Source organism: Glossina fuscipes, unplaced genomic scaffold (assembly GCF_014805625.2).
Source record: "Glossina fuscipes isolate IAEA_lab_2018 unplaced genomic scaffold, Yale_Gfus_2 112, whole genome shotgun sequence".
Classification (NCBI taxonomy): domain Eukaryota; kingdom Metazoa; phylum Arthropoda; class Insecta; order Diptera; family Glossinidae; genus Glossina; species Glossina fuscipes.
Window position 1 is genome coordinate 1,202,754 of NW_023998455.1, and position 14,181 is coordinate 1,216,934.

Sequence of the window (14,181 nt, forward strand, 5' to 3'; positions counted from 1 at the left end):
TTGCATGTATTGTGCCGATTTAGAGAATAAGCATATATTCGTTCTCAGAAGTGCATCGTTTTAAAGACCCCAAGTCCTTGACTTTATCTTTCCGAATATCTATCTATCTACCGAGGATCCCGCCGAAAAGAACATTAGAAAAATCTTTTTATTATAAAAAAATATTTTAAATTTCTCACGTGCGTAACTTGGTAATTGTTAAAGTTTTAATGAAAAGATTTTCAACTTTGATAAATTATTTCCAAATCAAATCATTCGCTTTCTTTCAAAATTTCTATCTTAAAGATTTCTCAGGCCTTGTGTATATAGATGCATGTACGCATACAAAATATATTTAGAATTAAAATTTTCTATTTCCAGTCATTCCCAACAGCATGATCATCGCATTAATTGCAAAAGTTTGTTGATCTGTAAAAATTGTTCATTTTTCAAAAATATTAAAAGGAAGAAAGAAAAAAAAATTGACATTGCTTCATAGCTTCAACTTGGCTCACATTTGCAAAATGATCAACGAGTGAGAAACAGAAAACACCCTAAAATAATTTATATTCCCTTTGCAGGGACCAAATGAATTGCGAGACACTTAAAGTTTCAGTCAATTGTAAAGTTAAGTTGTAAAAAGCCTACACTCCAGGGGGTGAAGTCATATGGTTTGCTTTATTTTACAAAGAAAAAGAAAAAAAAAAAAAACAAAGTGAAAAATGGGATTTCAATTTGTTGTTACATTTGGTTTTATTGCTAAAAAAAAAGAAAAAGTAAAGTTCAAAAATTCTAGTAACAATAAAATCAAAGTTATTAACTACTTATGCATGTAGAGGAAGAAAGTAATACACAAAATTAATATACCCTTATATGTGGTTTTGTTTTCTTAATCTATTCCTATAATCGTTATTGTACGAAACAAAAGAAAAAAGAGCACTAATAACTGAAAGCAATAAAGTAACAATTGTTTCAAGACGAACTCCGAACATTCTCGTCACGTAAATTAAATTGAAAGTTCTAATGCCTATGCTTATTTAACTGACCAGCATATCTTCTCTAAGACTAACGGCTTGACTTGAATCTAGTGAAGGAAAGACAGAAAAGAGAGAAAATATAAAATAGAAGAAGGAAGAAACTGCAGAAGCGAAGAGCTTAAAAAGAAGATAGAGAACAATAAGAGAGAAGAGGAAAGGAAAGAAAATGCAAGGAAAAGGCGAAGAAAGAAAAATGAGAAGAACGAGCGCGAAAGGAAACAAAACATAGAGGAATGGAGACAAGATAAAGCCAGGGAAAGGAAGATCATGACATGTGAAGATAATGACATAAAAACGAGAGAAGAGAAGGGAACAAAAAATAAATTAAGGGAAAAGAAAGAAAAGCAGAGAGAAAGGAAGAAAAAAGACACTATATAAGTGGCGAAGTGAAGATGGGAAGAACGGACGCAGGACGGGACAAAACATAAAAGAATAGAAAGGAAAAGCACAGAAAAGAGAAAGGAAAAGGATAGAAAATATAAAGGCGATCGAGATAAAAGAGATCAAGTGAAGATGGGTTGACCGAGCGCAAGAGAGAGCACAAAACTTAAACGAATAGCGACAAGATAAAGCCAGGGAAGAAAAGGTGATGAGATGTGGGGATAATAGTCGAGAATGCCACAGAAAAAATGAGAAGCAAAGAGGAGAGGAGGTAAAGAGAGGCAAGAAAAGACAAAAGATAGGAGCGAAAAAAAGCATCAGGAAAAAATACAACATCAGAGGGAAGAGAGTAGAAATGAAATAGACACAGCGAAGAAAGAAGGGAAAGAGAAAGTTGATAGAAGTGAAAGGGAAATTGAAGACCGGAAAAATGGACAATAAGATATAAGAGAAAAACAAAAGTCGCTTAGTTGTCCTTCTTTGGCTCGCAAAAATCAACGAACTTCATGAAGAAAAAAAACGAGGGTGTCGGACAGGATGATAGGAAGATAGAAAAAAAGATGGTTTAGTTGCCTTTGTTGGTCTTTCACGTATGAAAAATATATAGAGCAAGTCGTTTGCCCTAAAAAAGTGAAAAGAACGGAAAGAAAGAGAAAGAAAGATTAGAGATTAGAGGCAATAAGAGGTCAGAGAAAAAAAGTTTCTTTGTTGCTTTCTTTGGCCTCTGAAATATCAAAGTTCTTTAAGATAGACGTGTGTCCACCTTAAAAAACGAAACTAAAATGAAAGATTGAAGGGGTTTTATTTGGTATTCTTCAGTTTCAATTGAATTCCATTGGAGAAAAGTTTGCACAGGTCGTTTTTACCGACAAGGTATGAGCAAAAAAATATTCTGAAGGATCTGCTTAGAAATCGACAACGTGTAGCAGCTGAAATCACACAATGAGGATATGGGTGTTGCTTGCCAGTTGCTTCTCAAGTTCCGATGAAAAAATCTTAAGACCATCAGAAAACCTAACAAATTGGGAAGGGTAAGCCACCAGGCAAAGATAGATAAGTGAATGAATTAATAGCAATTGTTCACTTACTTATTATCAAGCGATTAACTAAGCCTTGATGGTTTCCAAGGCAAGAGTGTTTAGATTGCTAATATAAGATTTGTTTAAAAGTGTACAAACCAATTTCACGACTAAGACAAGATAGTGAGAAAGAAGTTATCAAGATCAAAAACAATAACTCAATACATTTTCATTAATAAACTGGGGTCTATGTGAAATTCGACGCGAACGGTTGTTAACATCTCATCTAAAAGTTCAAGGTGATTATATTCCCACGTAATGCATGCGCCCATAATTAAAGAGTAATTGTGTAAAGTGATTGAATAAGAATCGCCATAAAGTGAGTGTGTCTGTAGTTGTTTGACTTGTTTTCACTTCAATTTTTCTTATTTCTTATCTTAGTTTATGCGAACACCATAAGGAAAATTTTTTTTTGTAAATTTAAAATTGTGAAAATTTTAAGATTTTTTTCAAATGATATAAATGTAGCATTTTTTATGATGATATATTTGTTAATAAAAAAGATATGATAATAAATTTGAAGTAAATGTTTATTTAAAATAATAAACTTGAGCGTAAAAACGCTATAGTGAGGTAAGAAAAAGCATTAAATAACCTACAGTTGCTCAAATAATTATTTCTTAAGATACGACGTCATAAGAGAAGCGATCGAATAAGTCATTCGATTCGGGTCATTTTCAATAGCGTTCGTCCTTGAGCCTTGGTTCATCAAAATATTTCAAAAATTTGCGCCCTGCGAAAAAACAAGACAGAAAGGCGGACAGACAAGCTTAGATCGGTTCAGAAAGTGATTCTCAATCGACCGGTATAATCTTTGGTCCCACTGAGCGTTGTGTACATCCGTTAATGTATCCTGACGCCATCAGCGGTGTAGGCAACAAAGCAACTTTAAAAACGTGCAAAATGGGTGCGATTCTCCCGTAACAAATGGCTTGCAATAGAAAAAGAAATCTGTAACTAGCATCCTTTTACCTTTTGATCTACACATGATACAAACTATTTTTATCTTCAGCCAAAAGGTTAGTGTAAAAATATTTCGAATAAATCGATTGCTATTTTTTTTCTTTCAAGTAGATGTCTCTGCAAGTTTAACGTGCACTCTTGTCGTAAAGCCTCATACATACAATTGAGTGACTCCCCTCGGATTCCATTTAGAAACTCCTTCTTTCTTTGTATCAAGGACACAATTGAAATGCAACCTTGCCCGGTGTTTTGCACTTCCAAAATAATAACTTAATAATAACGTGGACGCATGCGCTATGACAAATATAATATTGCTTCTTACTCTCGCTACTAAAGCCATGCATGGTTCAAGCAAATTGAAAAATATATTACTTTTGCCGATTCAATTTTTCGATTACAAGCATTTTATTGTAGGATAAGTTATATATTTACTTAGCTTTCTCGATTGTTACGGATGTATATTTAATGCATGCCGCCCATAACCATAACTTCTTAATCAGCCATCAATTAAAAGCATATATGACGAATTTCTTTTTCTTTTTTTGTATGATAAAGAAGCGATGAAAGAGAAAGCGATAAGAGTTTGTTGGCGCAGGTTATCATAGCCTTTACCAACTGACCACACTCACTATAGCTACGACCAATGTCTACCGGATTTGAGATTTGAAAAGCTTAGTAGACGTGGTTCTTATCGACTCGGCTACACTGAACTTTATCGAGGGGTGAAACAAACTGCTGGGGAGAGAAGTGAACAGCGCCAACTGCCTACACCTAGATCAAGCTGATATATTACGCTAATCAAGACATAATCTCTTACTACTATTTCTGATATGTTTCAAGTGCAATAATAAGCGTACTATAAGCCATTGTCTTCCTAGAGTATAACTATAATGAGTAAAAGTTGAAGAGATTTCCAAACAATTGCAAGTTTTTACAATATCCACAGGTATTACAGCGAATAGTTGATTGTGTTCATTTTCTTTCCATGCTAAACTAAAAGAATGCAAACTTTTGTAATAATTTATAAAAAGTTTCTATAAATAAACTTTTTTTATGGATAAACTTTCATGTTCTTTTTCAAGAGGATCTAAAAACATTCATACAAATTACAATACAAAATTTTAAATATTTTTTTTTTTTTTTTTTTTTTAAGTTTTTCATCCATTTGCAATACAAACGTCGTAATGGACGCAGTGAAATTTTTTTCATATAAAGTACTAAACAAACGGGTCAAAGTCGTTATTAAAAAAAGCGATACGATTTTATTTTTAGAACATTTTTCGTACATTTAGTAAATGAAAATATAATTTTACAAAAATTATTTAAAAATAAATTTGCGAATTTTATACTTATCATTCAAATGTTGCAGGTATATACATTTCTTTTAAATTTTTGCTATGCTCAAAAAAAAAGCTTCTGCAACTCTCTCGATCAGTATTAAATTATGGATCGATTTAGGCGGGGCTATCCATCTGCCTGTGTACGTGATAAACATTCGTCGCTGGCAAAAAAAAATTTAGGTCATTTTTTTGAAGTTTGACAGAAACAGTGAAAGTGTTTGCGACCATGTTGGTATTAAAAATGGTCCAAATTGATCAAAGAACCTAACTGTAGTACCGCATAAACTGAGAAGACGTTTCTTGCTTTCAAAAACAAAAAAGTTGCGAGTTTTTGCTAACCTATAGTAGATGCAACGGTATAAATTCTAGCATGTATTCTACAGGGGACGCTGCACGGTCTGTACGAATATGAAAAAAAAACCAAAACAATAAACGAATTATGGTGAGTAAAAAAGATTCGACTGCAATCGATTATGAGTTTCTTGTCTCTTCGTTTTATACATTACACCATTTGTGGTGCAAGGATATATTAAATTTTTGCGGATGGATGCATTACCCAGAAGAGCTTCAGATAGACTCACCTTTTCAAATAATAAGATTGTCCGTCCGTATTATTTTCTTGTATTCAATCTCTACGTCACAATTTGTGAAATATTTTAATGAAGTTCGGTAGACCGACAGGTTTCATTCTAAGAGCGAACGCTGTTGACAATGTTTCGGATCGGACCACTTTTCGGCCAATTTTCATAATTTGACTTATTTTAAATTTTGTCGTTATATGAATAATTGTATTGACCGAAATGATGTAGGGTATTTAATGACGGGCCGTGGCCCACTATATTGTTTTTATTTGCTATTGTATTCGCTTTCTATTTTAAGTCATTTAAATAATAATGAATCATGTTGATGAGAAATTTTTAGAAAGAATATTGATGTTCTTCTGTGTATAGATGTGCAAGTGGAAAAACAACGGCAAATGATGCCTTATACTTGCGGTCCTGAAACTTTTCAACAAAGTAAGTAATTGAATTTATAAAGTTCCGGTGCATACATTTTTTTTTTTTTTTTTTTTTTTGTTTTTTAATTATAAATAAACAACAGCAAAACAATGGTGAGATAATTTTTTTTATTTTTTTCATAGGAAATGATATTCTCAAAAATAAACGAATTTTTTTAATGTTTTTTTTTTTTTTTTTTTATTATTGTGACACTAACAAAAAATAAATGCTTAACGAAATTCCGGCAACCAGTGTTGGCAATCCACTTCAACATTCTAAGATTTATGATTCGAAAGCGAAGATTTTTAGTTGCGAGAACCAATTGTAGCTAGAATAACAGGAAGCAGAAATTGTTGCCAAAGTTGAAGACAAAACGTCCGCAACACGCCGATATGGCAAAGCGTTTGTAGCAATGTTGAAGAATGGATAGTTTGAGGTTATATTTTTTTTTTATCGTTGGCCAACAACTAAAAAAGTTACTTAAAAAAAGGAAGAGGCATAGTGTCCTATGTTTAACTTAAAAGGGCTAATATCTGAAATGTCTACAAAATCCACCAAAACCAGGTAACACTGCGAAGGCATAAAGAGTTGCAATAATCAGTTGTGCGATATACGAACAACTCCAGAATTAGAAAAAAATTGAGTAATCAGGCTTGTCAAACACCAAAGCGAAGATTTTTTTAGCAGAAAAGAGAAATTGCAGCCAAAATTGAAACCAAAACGTCCACAGTACGCAGATATGGCAGAGTAATGTAATAATGTAGTAATGTTGAATAACGAATAGTTTGAGGTTATATTTCTTTTTATCGTTGGCCAACAACTCAAAAGGGCATAAGGCCTGTGTTCAACTCGAAAGGGGTAATTTCAGACATCTCGCCAAAATCCACTACGAGTTGTAGTCGTTCCAAAACCAAGTCAAGGCATAGAGAGTTGCAATAGTGACTTGTACGATATGTGAGAACATCAAAAATTAGAAAAAAATGAGTAATCAGACTTTTTAAAAACCTTAATTGGTGAATAAATCTTTTTTGACCCTGGACATTCTAATATCTAAGCATAACTCACACTGCGCCGCTTCTTCTGAATATTGAAGACATTTAGCACACTCCCGACACCGATTGAACGCATGCGCCCATCCTTATTGATGCGGCCGAATAAGCCGCAATAGAGTGCCTCTAGATAAGGCCGGGAAAGTTCGGCTCTTATGTTTAAGCGTTTATGAGAAAATGCACAACAATTGCGACTAATAACAGTTTGTTTTCAAAATTTTTTAATAATTGATGAATAGGAACCGCATAAACCGACAAAAAAAGACTGCACAAAAACAAGTTTGATCGAACATATAAAATATCATAACGACATATAGTTGTTTGAAGCCATATGTTAAGAAAAAAAGGTGTAGCTTCTACGCTGATCTCTTTTTCATCTTTCCTGTCTTACGCGCAAAATGTTCAGTTCCTCACTGGGAATGTGGAGTGAACCTAAAAGCCCGTGGGCGACAAGTTCCATTCTTGTTTTTTTACGTTCATATGTATGCTGAGATTCCTATTTTAGACAAATGGACAAATGAATGGAAATCTGAAGCGGATTTAAACCTCTCAAAACTCTCTGATCGGGACTACATACAGTTTATGAAATCTTCGAGACATATGCTTTACAATTATATCGCAAATCTTTCTTAATCAGCGTAAATGGCACAATTGGTTAAACCCTGTACGTTAAGCTCAATTTTAAAATTTTAAGACATTGGAAAAAACCAATGTTTTCTTATCACTTCTCCAATCCACTTTCTTAAAATCACCGAACCAAGGCACAAAATTCCCAGTGCTGGCAGAATGCTAATAAATCGTATAAAAATATAATGCCTTCTACGGTATGAACGTTGCGACATACAATCGCAATATCGTAATATTGAAATAATAAATCTTCTCTCTCACTTGCATGCAATTATTGTACATAAGTCAGCGTTAGGTATTTAAAGATTGGTCTCAATTGGATATTTTTCGCTTGTTGTTTGTCGTTTTTTTTTTTTTTTTTTTAATTAACTTTTTAATATGCAATCTTTTTTGTTCGATATGTACCTGTTGTTTGTTTTTTGAACAATAATAGACGAAAGTATAGTAAAGTAAAATGTCCACTACATTGTATCGCTGCGAGTGTACTAAATTTCATTAAATGTCAAATAAGCAAGAAACCAGTTTTGTAGCCGCCACTTTATATGGAGAAAAATTCAATAACTGGCCCGGTTGAGTTCATTTTGAACACACTGTTGTCCTCTTTCTAAAAGACATCTATTTTACGTTTGTCCATACCGCTAAGATTAACCGAAGAAAAGACAACAACAACAACAACAACAACAACATTAATAACTGCAATAAAAAAGCAAAGAAAACGTAAGGCAATCATCTAAACGGCCTTAAATCAAGAATTATCTATCAATAGAGAAAAAAGCTTTTAAATCATATGTTTATGTTATGCGATAACTATAAAAACCAAATAGTTTTTATGGCTCGTTTCTCTTCCAAGTGATGGGGATAAAAATAAAAATACTTTTAAATGAGGATAAGTGCATCTAATATATTCAAATTGTTGCCGTTTTAGCTAAACTAGATGAAACTAAACATAACCTCACAAGAGTAAAACCAAGAATTTATTATGAAGTCTTAATATTCGAAGTAAACTTTTAAGATTACTACCATAAGTTGTCTTACGAATATATATACGGTTTGCTAGTGTAGAGCGATACCTTGCTTGCTTAATATTTAATTATCCCAACTAGTGTGCATGTGTCATGTCATTCCTTGGGGCAAACCATCGGAGAGATCCTAAACTTTCAAAATAACTGAGTTAGTGCAAAAAACAGTTTACTTCCTAGGCGTTCAAAAAAAAAAAAAAAAAAAAAAAAGATTCTGACTTGTTAGGATTAATTGGAGTAAGTCAACAAGAAATGTGATCTATATATCCATTCCTTAAAGAAAAATGTTTGCTTTTTTTGCAAATTCTTGTTTTTGTGACTTTCACCACAGATGACAGTTCACATACTTATTATATTCGCATTGGGATGTAGCTTATATGATAGAGCGCTCGCTTAGCATGCGATTTCATTTTGTAAGAAAAAAAAAATTTTCTACGGTGGAGGAAAGAAAATTTATTGAAAATATTGTCCATAGTTAGCAACACATTTTTTCTATCGTGCTGATAGAATATGATTTCCGTTCCGCAAAGACATTTATCTTTTTGAAACGTAACCACAAGAGCCTATTTCTGGAGTACCGTCATAAAAATGGAAGTGCTGCTCAGAGATACAGTAAGTGAGCAGTGTTTGGCATCAGTTGTTTTTGGTAAAGTTCCACAGTGACGGTTTACTTTGGCTGGAACGGCTTCTAATACACTTCATTCAAAAACGCAGCGCGGTATATATTCGATTTTAATGATTATTTGTTCTTTGAATATCGTAAGGCGTTCACTGTTTATCTCTTGTTACAACTGAGTAGCGTTATTTTTCAAATTAAACAGAAAACGTCCCGCTTGTCATATTTGCAATTTTCTTCTCTATTCTCTGTTACGTGCACTTCAACTATGTAACTTATACAGTGGCTTAAATTTCAGAAATTAACATAAGCAAAAATCATCGTCTGATAATAGGTACGAGACAAAGTGATGGTCACCTACCTGGTCTTTGGAAAAAATAATAAAAACCAATTTTGAATACTTGAAAATCTAAAGCAACGATAGAAACAACAAAGCTTTAATTAAGTAATTTAAGCAACCAAGTAGCCAAAGTTTATTCTTCTCCGAATTTCTTAAACACCCAACATAGGCTAAGTGAAATATTTATGAACCGTTACAAATTTGTAAACGAAAAAATGTTGTTCTTTCTTAAAATATTCTCTCCTTTAAATTGAATTCATTTCTTCAAAGGCTCTCTAATTCCAATTCATTTGCTTGCGAAAGTAACTTTCATCAACGGCACTTATGTAAGCAAGTATTGCTATTATTTCTTAATTTGAAGAAAAACACCTAATATTCGGAATTTTTTTCTCTTAAACCCATTAATGTAAGCAGATTTATTTTTTCCATTAGAATAATATCTATGTGATCACTTTCGAATAGGAGTTTATTTTTTCTTCCTCATATTTCTATGCAATTGATCAAAATAGCTTCAATAAGATTCCATTCTGGTATTGTTTCCTGCCGTAAAAAGAGAAAATGATGGCAGCAATCTTTGTTAACTACTCAAGAGTCGAACAAGTTGAGTTCACTTTAAAATTATTCTTTTTCCGAAACTAAGGGTCTTTTCAGCTTTGCAAACGCAGCTCATCGATCCTTGCGAAGACTTCTTATTTTTTTCGAAGAAATTCGAAAGTTTTACTCACAACGCATTTTGATCAGGTATAAGACACATAATATAAGGCTTTTTATGATTTTTTAGATTTAACCTAGTGATAGCCAGAAAGAAGTGGAGAAAGATACCATTATCCAGATTGGAAATTTTATATATAAAATGTCACTCAATAAACTCATAGGAGCAGGATGAAGAGTGTTTTTTGTCATTTCGTCATTCAAACGCCTCATTTAATGCTCACTTCGACCCTTCTCAAGTTAAGCAATGATGATTACACTACGACCATACCACAGGACAGATGCCATAATCTTTCCAGTCAATTCTTTTAATGTGATCAACGCCTCAGGGTGTAAAGGAGTGAGAAAGGTGAAAGAGAAAAGGAGATGGTTGCGGTGGCAGCCTAGTGGGTGTGGACCCAATCGGCAAGGTTTATACTTTTACCGACTACCGAGTATTTACATAGCTGGAACCAAGTACAGTCTACCGCACAGACATTTCAAACCGCAAGCAGTGACTTGGTAGCCAGGTTGAAACCTTTTTGTCAGACATTTGTTCACTTTAAAAAATCCCGATAGAGAGAGGGAGAGAGAGAGAGAGAGAGAGGGAAGGAGAGAAAATCTTAGCAATTTTCCTTCTGAACTAGTCCTCAATCATCATTTCATTTGCAAAATTGATTTCATTACTCATTAGCATACACACAGATTGCATATGGCAGTGGAAAAGGCAAATGTTTAGTAAACTCTCTCTCTCATATCCTTTTTGATGACAACACTTTGTTTAATACTTTTTTAATTTTAAAAACTAACGTTAATCCTCTCGGTTAACTTCTTTTTTTGGGTTTTCGCACGAATGAATTGATGGTATGAGTTAAAAAACTAAATGAATGTGTGTGTATTCATCGGGTAAAGGAATAAACTTCCAAATATGGTAGACTATAGTTTTTATTTTTATTCTTCTATGAGAATTCTGCACACTGCAAAAAGTTTTCAATTAAGCATTCATTCATTCCTTTTTTCACTTTTACAATAGCAAACAAACATTCAGTGCTAGTAAGAAGAAATGATTTTATTTAAATTAAGGGAATCTTTGTTATCCACTATACATTTGCATGATTCCTCTATTGCCGTCACATACGCTATGCCCGTCGGACTAACGAATTTGAGTTAGCTGCGAGATATAAGCGACTATTAAAAGAAGCTTAGCGACCGATGCTGTAAGATAAATATAATATATTTCCTTTTTTCTTTTTGAGGTTTTTTTTTACGATTTAAAGGATAGGAAGGAAACGTACACATATGCATATATAAGTGTATACATGCATATATATATATGTGTAGATGCATTAGGGTTTGTGAGCAAATGTAACTTTTACGGCATGCGAAAAAAACAATGTCTTTAGGCTGTCTACACATTATAAAATAGTTATACGAAATACCTAAAGCGAATGCTGTACCAAAGATATAAAACAACATTTTCCCCTTTAAATTGAAAGAAATCTGCTCCTGCATAATGTTCAACTATGAAAAAGTAGATCCGATGATGCTTTGGTGCAGGCGAGGATAAAGTCAAAGAATATCCTTAGCACTCTCATTTAGGAGAAGAGCTTTAATGCGTGGTAAATTATGAACAGTACGTGGGCCAATCTAAAAGCAAAAACCTCCGACGGCTTCATTTTTTGGGCGCACATTTCAAAACTCATCTTGGAGAAATAAGTTGCCCTTAACTTGAACGCTTGGAATCACAGGCATTGCTCCTCTGGATTCACGTATGTTTTTCAGTTGATAACTGATTGTCAGCGGGAGCAGTGTGAGCAGAGTGAGTCCTTTTGGATTCGATAGTCTACAACTGTTCCCTTCCCAAGCTTCTACGCTCATAACTCCCTCAGGTATCATTTGAAAAAGGTATATATAGGTATCTAATGCAGATTCCACGAAGGAAAGGTCCCTTCATATTCTGTGCGATTAAGCGGCCATCTGCGGGATAAGAAGCCAGGTGTTTGACGAACATTTTATAACGCCGACCAACGTATGCAGTTGCGAACCTAAAATTCATACGGATTTTAAAGCTGGAGAAGTTATGGTCACAAGCGAATACAATGGACTTTTTAGGTCGCAGTGCGGACTGTTCACCGCATTACAAAATGCAACTTGTTTCCTTAACATATGCCTATGCAAAATGAGTTTTTTTCGGCACGGAATTCATATTTTTACAAAAAGATAGAAAAAATGTTTAGCTGCTCATGGACAATTCTTTGAATAAAGGTTTTTTTGTTTTTCCTTTACGTTCTTTTAAAATAAACGCTTTCTTTCATGGAAAAAAATCAATAAGGAGCTATTTGTTTTCGCCGGGCATGTACATATATATATATATATATATATATATATATATATATATAGCGATATCTCTATATATTACCACATGGTCATGTATATACATATATAAAAGTAATAGACATTGTTGTCCGCTATCGGGAACAATATAACAATACAAACATAGTGAGGTCATGTTATTTTAATTTTTGTTCCTTTTCTTTTTCTATTTAAGCACGAAATATTGCAATAAAAAATTTTCAAACGAAAAAAAACGCAAAAAAAAACAAAAGCAAAAACATGTAAATATTTGCAAATATGTCTACGTATGTATGTATGCACATTTATGTTCTGACTAGAAATAAAGATTTGACTATTATTTGACTTTTTTTTTTATGGGTAGGACGATCCGTTGTCTGCCTCTATCTTTGAATTTTTGTAAAAAAAAAAAAACAAAAAAAAGTACATGAATAATGTCTTAAATTGTTGTTGTTCGATGATGATGTCTTCATAAAAAGATGTAATAAACTATTTTTCTTTTTCTTTGCATACTTGTGTATATTAAACAAAATCCACCTTCCTTCCTTTTATATGAAGAATAGAAGACGACACACACTCTTTGCCGCGTCTATATCGTCGTCTTTCCATAAAGTTTTGCTTTGCTTTGCTTTTCTTTGCTCTGCACTGCTCGGCTGTTAAAAAATTTTTCTTTAATGATTTATTTAATGTTTGTTTGTTGCGGTTATAAAAGAAAGAAAAATGTCACATTTTTGTGTGTTCTTGTTGTTGTTGTCTTTTTTATTTATTTTTTTTTTTTTATTTTTAATATTTATAAATTTTGTAAATGTCATTTAAGCATAATGTACGTGATTGACTGTCTGACTGGGTGCTGTTGTTGTTGTTGCTACTGTTGTTATTGCTCTGTATAATAAACGGAAAATATGTTGTACAAAATTGTTGATATTGTTTTGATTTGATTTCATAAGAACACGCGATTATGTTTACCGTTATTATCACAAGACACTTTTCCCTTCTTCTCCTTTCTTGTTTTTATATTTATTTTTTTTATTTCTGAGAGGTTTGGCGGGCCCGAGGAGATGCGGTGGCAAGAATTGAATGAAAAATGAAAAGGAAAGAGTTCGAATCAAAATTTTCTTATTCTATACATAATTTCGTCTTGTCATGCATTTCGACTTTAAAAGTAATAAGTTAATAAACTTTTCAAGAAGTTGTTTTTTCCAATTTATTCGGTAATTTTTAATAAGCACGCTATCTTTTCAAAAACAAAAAAACATTAAAACTATTTTCTGGTACTTCAATAAGAGACCCATCGCATATAGTTTAAAAGCACGGATAACCGTGAAATTACATTAGTATAAGTAGTAATGTCACTCACTCGCTCACTCACTTACATTCGTTCTCTTTTTTCTCTCATACATAATTAACATAATTTTACATTATTTTTGTTTCTTTTCATTGCCGCTTTTTTTTTTTTTTTTGGTTTTAATTTCACTTTATTTTGTTTTTTTTTATTTTATTTTGGATCATAAAAAAAAAAAATTTTCTTAATTCATTTTCATTTTTAGTTGTTAGCTGTTTATTTATTATTTATATATTTTTTTTTTATTTTGTTTGAAATGTTCCATCATTTTTTCGTCGTTTGTTTTTTTTTTGTTATCAACCGCTATAACCGATACGCACGCCGCACAATTTATAACTAAACTCTCTAGCATAACGTACACACTGGTAC

At 32.8% G+C, this 14,181-nt stretch overlaps 1 protein-coding gene across 5 annotated transcripts in view; it reads right to left on the reverse strand.

Moving 5' to 3' along the window:
• The window catches only part of LOC119639505 (serine-rich adhesin for platelets), a 94,919-nt gene extending 81,042 nt beyond the window's left edge, over nt 1-13,877 (reverse strand). For 3 of the 5 annotated variants that reach the window (XM_038036922.1, XM_038036925.1, XM_038036921.1), the window contains exon 1: nt 12,984-13,144. The gene's annotated coding sequence lies outside the window, so the exon portion shown is untranslated. Of the gene's footprint in view, nt 1-7,858; nt 8,402-12,983; nt 13,145-13,843 lie in introns of those variants that run through there. The other 2 variants (XM_038036923.1, XM_038036924.1) reach the window with 2 other exon arrangements.
• Between the last annotated feature and the right edge of the window lie 304 nt (nt 13,878-14,181).